Source organism: Montipora capricornis, chromosome 3, assembly GCF_036669925.1.
Source record: "Montipora capricornis isolate CH-2021 chromosome 3, ASM3666992v2, whole genome shotgun sequence".
NCBI lineage: Eukaryota > Metazoa > Cnidaria > Anthozoa > Scleractinia > Acroporidae > Montipora > Montipora capricornis.
Window position 1 is genome coordinate 63,030,363 of NC_090885.1, and position 10,000 is coordinate 63,040,362.

Here is a 10,000-nt window from a genome sequence, read left to right on the forward strand (position 1 = left end):
GAATAAAGCGCCGTGTTACTGCACTACCACATGTACGCGATGCGTGCCTATTTTTTCTAAAGATGGCAGGAATTTTTTCTTTCAGACAAATGATTCATAGTCTGGTAGCCAAGTTTTTAACCTCAGAAAAAGATCTGTTTCCTCGTATCAACGTGTGAGTGAGCCAAAGGGCTTCTGCTGGCACGACTTCTGGGTAACCCCTTGAATGGTCTTAATGACCCCCGACTTGAAAAAATTGACTGGAACGCTGCAGTTCAATACCACCCAACTCAGTCCCTTCTGATTCCACAGGCAACCCAGTGTACGCTCATCAAGCGTCTAGTTGAAAATTCTCTGCGATGATTGATTATTGCGCTATAATAACCCGAGGGATTTTTTCAAAATGTCCGCAAGCCGTTTTGTCGAGGAATTAGACGAAGAAATTAATTGTTTCAAAAGAAATGTATTTTTTAAAATAATCACCTACCGGTAATTATACTAAAACAATTATTCACCTCAGGCTCGGTGGATATCGGTAAATAATTCTTAAATATCAATAATCTTCCTTGTGCTGTTGCAAACTTTAAACCTGTTCCCACAAGCGTGAGATAAGAGCAGGCACAAGCAAAAAATTCTCTTCTTGCCCTTATTCTCAAATTTGATTTCCGTTCATTTCACAACACTTTAATATATTTTTTTTGTATGCTTATCTCAGAGGTAGACCTCTATATAAGACCTTAAACCTCAGACCTGTAATCCTTTCAGTGCTAAGATTTTAATATTTTTAAATACTTATTTACGTATTTGGTTCATACAAGGCGTGCGCAGGCGCCGTGAACTCGGAAAAGGTCTGAAATGACTGCTTCAAGATGGCGGACAAACTACTGTTATGTTGACTACTGTTGTCATTGCAACAATGTATTAAAGACAAACATTTGAAGTTTTGAGATCTTCGCAGTTACGAGCGCTTCTTTAGTTTAAGCCTGATTTTTTCAGACCTTCCTTTCGTTACTGCTAAAGTAGCGTTCAAAACTTCGATGATCTCAAAACTGAACTGTTGTCATTATTATTTATTAATCACCCTCCTTTGCCTGTTGTTAACTTTACAGCTGTTTCCACTAGGGTGACATAAGCGTTTATTCTTAAATTTGTTTCCCGTTAACCTTTATTTCACACTCCCTTTCCCAAACTGTTTTCCATGGTCATTTTTGTGCTTATCTCAGACGTAGACCTCAAAGATCTTAAACCTCAGATCTCTAATCCTTAGACTTAGTCAAAGACGGAAAGCTCGAGCCCTTCCCAGACCAGTCTCTCTTAGAGGGCGGTAATTTTCAATTTCCTTCTCCAGGAGCGTTTTTTGTCTATCGCTGTTCAATTCCTTAAAACAATATTTGATATAGCAAATGTTAGATTCGATTTTGTTATACAGGATAATCTTGTTCCGAGTTTATGTTTTCATCCTTAAACGCCAACTCTAACCTTGGCCTTGATTATTCCACATATCACAAATCAGGCTCAAACCAATAAATGTGCATTAACTATAATTGCTTGGCGAAGTTTGCATACTCATCTCAACTAGTGGAATCAATTTAAGCAGATATCAGAACCTATTACAGTAATGAAAAAACTTATTGGCCCTAAACGTCCAACAAGAAGGCAATCATGATCACTGAACTAAAAAAAGAAACAGAAATTGATCGAATATAAGGATGTTACCATAGAAGATGGCTAAATTATTATTCTCCAGGTCCGTTAACGCAAACTGTTTTGAAAACTATCTCTCCCTCGCAAGTACTTCTTTCCCTTCAGTAAATTTATTAACTTTAGTCAACTTTATCCGACAGCATCCTCTCCAGCTTATTATTATTCTCAGACAGCGCATCTGATCACGACAACATTTACACAATTTAATTCATTTCACCTGCCTTCATGGGAATGGTGAAAAAGAACTCTGAGAAGAAGCTTCACAGAAATGTTGTATGAGTCAATTTTCACTATCCACATGATCATCATTTGCGTTGCACGTTTCTAAATCGAAATATAAGGAAAAAGCAGAATTTTGCAAAGCTACAAGTTCAGCAAAAAAAAAAAAAAAGCTCAGGGAGGGCTGACTCCTGCAATGCCGTCTTTATGGACTTTACGCACCAAAAAGAACGTCGTCTGAACATAGCAATTACACAAGAACTATTATATCAACTGCTCAGGTTAGGTGGAGAGAAAATGAAAATTTAGTTTCAAGCAAGAAAGTGAATTAATAATCAAGGCGTACCAAGCTAATGTTCTTTTGTTCATTTCATTTGCAAGCTTGAGGCGTTTTCGGTGCCTTGCCAATATATTTCAGTCGTGCGGGTTAGAGTGTTGGAGAGAGTTCAAGAAGGAAGAAGTGAGACATTTTTTTGTATCGCTGCTTTGTTTCTGAGAAACGATACAAAACCGACAGAAAAAGAAAAAGACACATCCTCGTGTTCAGTTTTGTCCACAGTAGTTCTGTGATAGACGGAAATGAAGTATAATCTCTCTTCGGTGGAAGTGTGAATACGTAAGTATAATCTCCACGGTTGATTTGAAACCAAAAAAGCCTTTTAAACAGACCACAAGTGCTCTATATACGGGACTTCAATTCCATGTTATGCATGTTTCAGTCAACACCATCTCTCTAAATGAAGGATGATTCTTCATTGCCAGTTTGCGCTCATGAATTAGTATTCTCGATTTATAGATTACTTTGTCCCAGGACTTGTGGTAGCAGATTAAAAAAAAAAAGATTTCAACGTAACTCAGAACCCCCACTTTGAAGGAACTGTTTCTATCCCTTTAACCACTAAAATTCAAGTTCCTGCTTTCTTGTTCACATGTTTCAATTGTTAGCAACTAAACTTGATTTAAATGAAGAATACAGTCATCATGCATTTGTTATTGTTATAGACGGAGTTTGCGAAGGAAAGCTGGCCAGACATAACATACTAATTAATAGTTCATAGTATTTTTTGCGTGTTTTTGAAGCCAATTTTAATTTATCACTTTCTCGACTTTTAGGCTTTGGATTGGAAAAAAATTCAGTCGCCTCCTACGGACCAGAAAAGAGAGTGTAAGGTTACCGAACTGGCTTATATGTACCAAGAAGTCGAATATTTTCAGCTATTTTGATGCACATAAGAAGGAAGAGATGAAGTTTCAGTTCGTGTGAGACTCCAAAAGGTGATTTGCGTCTGAGAAATTAGGAGTCAGATTAAAATCTGTGTAGTATTTTCTTACCTTACCTTGAGTTCATTTATGCGTCTGTAAGTCCTTACCGACAGCAATCTCACTATGACTTAGCAAATTTACTTTTCCTATAGTTCTTTAGCCCCAAAATGTGCGGAAGTCTCAAATATTTGCATTGTTTGCCGCCACTCATTAAATTAATATGCATCTTTTGCTGTACGACTCTGAACTCTCCAACGTCGGTGATAAAAAACGAGTCTCAACGCCGGGGGCTTATAAGCATCGAAATCTGGCACCAGTCGCGTAATTTATTATTGCAGTAATAACGAAAAAAAAAACCTTATGATTTATGCGATGGTTTTAAATGAAAGGCGCTTTTTCAATTAAACTTAATAATTTTTTCTCGTCAAAATATATTTACATGATTCGACAAACATTTTAGCTTATTTGCGCAATACATTTATTTTTAAAGCTAAATTGTCGGACCGGTAGTGCATGAATATAATTGACATCTTGCACGTACAGTGTTTGGCTCATTCAGAATAGTCTTCCTGAACCAGTAAAGCTGATATTAAATTAACAAACAGGAGGTTATGTGTAAAAAAATGTGGGGGCAGTACGCTCAAGGATAAGCAAAAGGGCCCTTGCGTACACTGCAATAAATTTCGGTCGCGGGCAAAAATAATTTCAAGAGGACATAACTGCAAGGAGATAAGAAATCACTGATGACACTCTTCGGTTAAAATCTTTCAGTTATTAGAACATTGAGGCTAAAAGTTAAAAAAAAATTCTTCGTGCCCTGATTTTGTTGCTGTTGGTGAAAATTGATGAAGTTTACTCTTAAAGCGTATTCTAAGTTCTGTCTTGATCAAACTGGCAAACACCACTAGTTAAAATGACAATAATATTTTCATTATATGTTCATACTGCACATTAAAAATAATTAGATATTTACAAAAATGTCCAACAAGAAGGCAGTCACTGTTCAAACTGAAAATAGAAACGGATATTGATCGAATATTAGGACGTTACTACAAAAGATGGCTAAATTATAATTTTCCAGGGCCGGGTTCCTGAAAGGTGTAATAACTGTATTCCAAGGATAAATGTGCCTCATTCCAGGCACATTATCCCTGGAATAGAGTTATTACACCTTTCAGAAACTCGGCACAGGTTATTCAACGCAAACTGGTTTGAAAACTATCCCTTCCTCGCAAATACTTCGTCCTTTCCTTTCAGTAAATTTATCAACTTTAGTCAACTTTATTCGACAACGCCTCTCCAGCTTATTATTATTATTCTCAGACAGCTCATCTAATAACGACAACAAGTAAATTAAAGCACGAAACAAAAACAAAATAACTGACCTATTCCTTTCCATTGTTTGATGGAACTAATATAAGGAAAAAAACCCATTACTACATCTAGAAATGTGGGAAAAGTATTATGAAGGCAATAGTAATTAGCACGCGCAATTTTACAGTAAGATACAAGTGACACAGACAGTTGTAGTAAGAGTGTACACTATCCCAAAATAATTGTCAACAGTGGACAATGTTAAGGTATCAGACAAACCTTATATTTGCAGATAAGGCAAACATTAAAGATTAATTATTTAAAAGAACACTTACTGATCGTTGCCTTTTAATCGCGCCGTTTAGTGGCTCGAGGGGGACTTTCAAGATTTTCATTGTTTATATCGGTGTTACCTTAAGGAATCGCCCCCGCGCCGATATTCCGGTTGTAACAAGTCTCGTCATGTCACATAAATAGCTGAATAAATCCAACCCCATGACCCGCCAAAGGAACCCCAAAAAATGTGGGGGTTCGCAGGGGAGGGGGAATTTTTGAGCCCCGTGCTCCGGCATCTCGGTCACTGAAAAAAGAAGCTGAGATCTCGGTTAGTGAGCCAACCTTTTCATTGATTGGTTCTTTGTGGCTAGTGGCTTCCCCAAAAAGTCAGTTGCGGGATTCGCATTTGTGGTCTTGTGAAAACCATGTCCGATTGAAGAGAAAACCTTTAGCAGTCCACTCTGGTTTGAAGAAGTGGATAGTATGCAAGTTTTCAGTTCTCTTCATACAGAAGACTACCGCTGAATGTCATTTTTCAGAACACTGGAATTAATCGCTTTATTGTGTCGGTGAAAATTCATGGGGTTCCAATGTTGGCCGGCGAAAGCATTAAATCTAAAAAGCTACACCAAAGGACCTTCATTTAGACCCGGTGATATATTTTTAATTAGCTTGTGGTGGTGAAATGAGTAATGAGTCAAACTGAACAACTGTCAAATGTAGTTAGAGTTAGGAGCGGGATTTAAAACCCTAATGAAGATCAGCGTGCAAATGCAACGCCACGTACCATATACCACCTCCTTGCAAAGTTCGGAAATTTCAGGAATAACTTCAGTTGTACCTCAATTGTAACAGAAAGACTTTTAGAACAAAGTAAAAGAATCTTTGAGAACAAATTAGCATTTTTCACAGTTTGGCCGACTGCCCTCCAGCTTTGAAAGCCGATTGCTGTAGGTTTTGTCCAAGCTTAATATTTAAGCTTATCAAATTAACCCCGTGTTGCGCAACTTTACTTGCCTCTTTTGCTTTTTCCACAGCCTTATGATGACCAGTTAAATAGGCGTCTTTTACAAAGGGAATGAAGTGGTCGTGATTGTTTTTACGTAGCTTTATCATACGCCCAAATACATGATCGGTACAACCAAGATACATTTTCCTCCGGTGATTGCGTCCCACTTCTTCACTGATTTACTAGAAGGCAAAGAGACCTTCCTTGAACACTCGATTGCTACTTGCCCTGGCTACTCCGGTGCGCCAGTCTTCATGTTCTTCACAAACCATGAAAAGAACGAGGCAGAGATTGATGAGGCCGTTTATTTTCTACATTTAATTATTTGGAATCGAATCGGGGGAAATGCTTCTGGGCAAAGCAGTGTCATTTGGCACTATTTTTTATCAACTTACTTTTGAATAAACATTGAATACTCCGTCTTCCACCTTCTACCAAATGACATTTAACCAAAGCATGTTTCCCTCATTTCGCGGAAGAATGACTGGGACTCAATTTATTGCATTGCACGACTATTGGTATCCGTTGCATGTGGCTTCCATGATGCATTGGACAGGCGCCGTTTTAAGGCCAAGGTGAAGCTGATATTCAAACACGAACGCTACATACATCAAGGGTACCTAACGGATGGGTAACGTATTCGGAAGGCCTTAGCCACCTGTAAAGAAAAACTAGAGTTTTCGTTCGTTACATGAAGATTGTTCTGAGGCATTTTGTAACAACGACGCATTTCAATCAGTGTAATGATTTATCAAATCTTACTATTAAGCATTAGGTATTGATAGTGGTCCACTAAGTATTTCTCAACATGGCTTTATTCTTAGGAATCATGAGTCAGTTGTTTGGCTGCATTTCGCAAAAAGGTGCATGTGGGCATAGTTTCATTGAGCTTGCGTATTAACGTTGGACATAATTAAATGGAGGGGACTGGTTTTGAAGCTCAGCAAACATCAAAGGATCTGACAAATATGCCAAGAGTTAGGTTGGAAAGTCCCTCACTCCACGACCCTGCACAATCTTTTGTTTTGCGTTCATGCACTATGCATGAATTACGTAACCAACACGTTTCTATTGGTTAGTTCCTTATTACGAAGTAAACAAATAGTGTGTTTTGTGCACAGTCAAGGCCAAAAAAGAAAACAGCAACCTACAACAAAGAAATTTGTCGGGTTTCATAACCATTCCCCTCTATTAACTATGGTCAAACCGTACCGGTTGCATTACTCCGCCTTGCAATACTGAAACTCCGTTAACTGGAACGTTAGTAAACTAGTACCCCTGACTCTAAGGCCGTTTACACGACAGAAAAATTTGGATCCGAACCCGTCAAAAAAGCGGTACGGACCCATAACGTTTGCAAAGAAACACTGGAGTTTCTACAGGGCCATAGGCGCCTATGGCCCTGTAGAAACTCCAGTGGACTCTGTCGTGTAAACGGCCTTTCTTATATCAGAAAGTTTCACGCAAACGGCACTTTGAGGTACAATCTTAAGCCGATGATACACGGTTCAACATTTGTTGATCAACAAATGTTGCAGCTCTTGTTCAACAAATGTTGAACAGTGTGTCGTGTCATGTTGAATTTTGAAATATGCCATTCAACACGTTGAATGTTGTTGAACGATGTTGAACGAAAATAGAGACCAGCTCTATTCCGTCCATTCAACACGTTTGTGCAACATTGTTCAACATTTGTTGAGCAACAAATGTTGCAAGATCTTGAACCTTGTATCATTGGCTTTTAAAGTCCTGGCCAAACGCTCGCAACATTTCAACGCAACATCTTGCAAAATTGTTGCATACGTTTTGGCCACCATGTTGCGATATGTTGCAACATGTTGGATGATGTTGGATCAAATTTGAAAACGGTCAAATTTTTCGTGCAACATTTTGGATATTGCATGATGTTGTACACTCTTTTGGCCACGTTCACGCAACATTGTTGCATTAGGGCATGCACGTTAGGTCCACTTCTTGAGCGCCAGGGACCTGGGGCACATGAACATTGACAAGTTGCGCCAGTGAAAATGATGAAAATGTTGCGTGCGTTTCGCCAACCCGTTCAATACATGTTGCAACATCCTGCAACAATGTTGCAAGATGTTGCGTTGAAATGTTGCGAGCGTTTGGCCAGGACTGGTTATTCCGGCGGTAAAAGCCTGTCATTGAGAACTGAAACCTTAAAATGCTTTTCGCTGCATTATGTTGTGTTTGCTGATAGATAAAATAGCACGGAAATGATCAGATGCACTAAAAAGCAATAAATGCTAATTTACCTTAAAGTTGCTCTCTGTGTAAAAAAGTAAATATAATTAAATGCGGAACCCTACACAAGTCAAATCGATTACTTATAACATGACAACACGACAACTCGACAGCACTCCGTTATACTACAACAAGAATACACGAGAAAAAATGTTTGGAATGCCCTCAGGCCGCGTTACTTCTCTCAGCTGATCTGAGAGCCGGATACATGCTTAAAAGTAAAATGTCGGGATATTCTGCCTAAAAGGTTTTTCAGCATTTCAACTTTGATTACCACATGATTCAGAACACAATTACCAACAATATTCGTTTGTCTTCATTTGATGCTTATTGACTTTTCTCAACGTTTACTCAGTTACATAGCTAATGTATCGGGAGAGCTTGTGGCTAAAGACTTCAAGTACAAGGATATCTAGCCTACAACAGAGTGTTCGATAGCCTTGCACGTGAAAATACTTTTGACAGTTTAGTCCGCCGAGAGTTCAGTCATTCGAAAATCAATAACAAGCAGGCTAGCTACGTAATAAACGTGATGGACTAAGCGTCAACGGAGGTCTCCGAATTTTCTGGCTTGCCATGAAATTACTTTCAAAGCGAAGCAAACTTCATGATACTCCAGTCAACAACATTTTATGTAAATCATAAATCCCATGCGGCAAAATCTAACTTGCTTAAGTACTAAGTAAACCTAGATTAAATTTCCAACTATTTCCCGATTACTCTGAACAGCTCCGGGACTTTATAAAAAAATGGCAAACGGAGCTGGTAAGCTTTGTAGTTATGGATCAAAGGAGACAGAACCTACCGCCAGTTGGTGATTGAAAAAAGCTTGAGCTTGAGCTTTCCTTGGCTCTCTCATTTTAGCTTTCCACAAATCTCGTGGACTCGCATTTCTTGCAATTGAGTTCTTCTTGTGCCATGAAGTTCTCGAACGTTGTGTGCAATAATTTTTTTCTCACTACCTGTATAATTTAGAAAGTTAGGCCGTTAAACCAAATTGTTTCCACTAATTTGCCTGGTCAGCTCTGTTGGTCGACAATGCTTCTGGAACAGGACTTTTTAAAAAACACACTAGACTGTTATTTATTCGTTTTGCCTCGGGAGTCATCAGCTATTGATACAAACCACAGCCTGAGTTTGTTTATCTTTTAAATATATTTGCATTAGCCACTAAAGCCTCCTTTATTGTTTGTTTTGACTTCTCATATATTAGCTGAAGCCGAGGCATTTGTTTCGATTGGCTTGTTCATGAAGCATTATAGAGATGATCAATAAGCGATAAAAGAAAATTTAATTGCAAAATTTAATTGCAAAAGCACGCTCAAGCTATTTTTTCAGTTGCATAAATGATACCGACCAGAAAATCATTTCTATCAAAGCCAAGAAGATTCACCTGACAGACATTGAAGGAGGGAGGGCAATTCCAAACTGTTTGTAGGAAATTTTAAGTATTTTTTTCAGAAAGAGAGTATTCATATCGGCCATTTTCATCATGTTGTGGGGAGAATCTTTTGAATCTCATAAGAAAATGTGGCTCAGTTTTATTTTGTGGCTTTCCAGATTTCTTCAAGTGTTAATCAGCACTCAGCCAGAGTCCAGATGATGCAAATTAATAAAGGAATATATTATTCTGACGCAGACGGTAAAAAATTAACCAATAACATTTCGAAGCGAATGCTCGTAGTGGGTGCCAAGCGCTGACAGTTTAGTGCGTAGCTCCAAAAACGAATTACAAATCCAGGGCAACGGCGAATTCGCTTTGGACAATTGACTAAAAACCGATCCGTCTGTCTATCTTATAGGGTCAATCTCATTTTTCATTCAGTTTCTTTACGAAATTAAATACACTTGCAAGTGGTATGGCTGGAAGTTAACGCAGTGGGGAGAGCATTGGTCCTTTAATGTAGCCTGGGATAGATTTTCCGATCCCCGATTCGACTCCATGCGTAGTTGCATGAGTTTGTTGGTTTG

At 38.5% G+C, this 10,000-nt stretch overlaps 1 protein-coding gene across 2 annotated transcripts in view; it reads right to left on the reverse strand.

Annotated features, from left to right (window-relative positions):
• LOC138043663 (histamine H2 receptor-like) overlaps positions 1-10,000 on the reverse strand; it is a 50,801-nt gene that overhangs the window by 35,365 nt on the left and 5,436 nt on the right. Inside the window, exon 1 of one of the 2 annotated variants that reach the window (XM_068890037.1) lies at positions 8,835-9,083. The exons of the other annotated variant lie outside the window; for it this stretch is intronic. The gene's annotated coding sequence lies outside the window, so the exon portion shown is untranslated. Of the gene's footprint in view, positions 1-8,834; positions 9,084-10,000 lie in introns of those variants that run through there. 2 annotated transcript variants of the gene reach the window in all.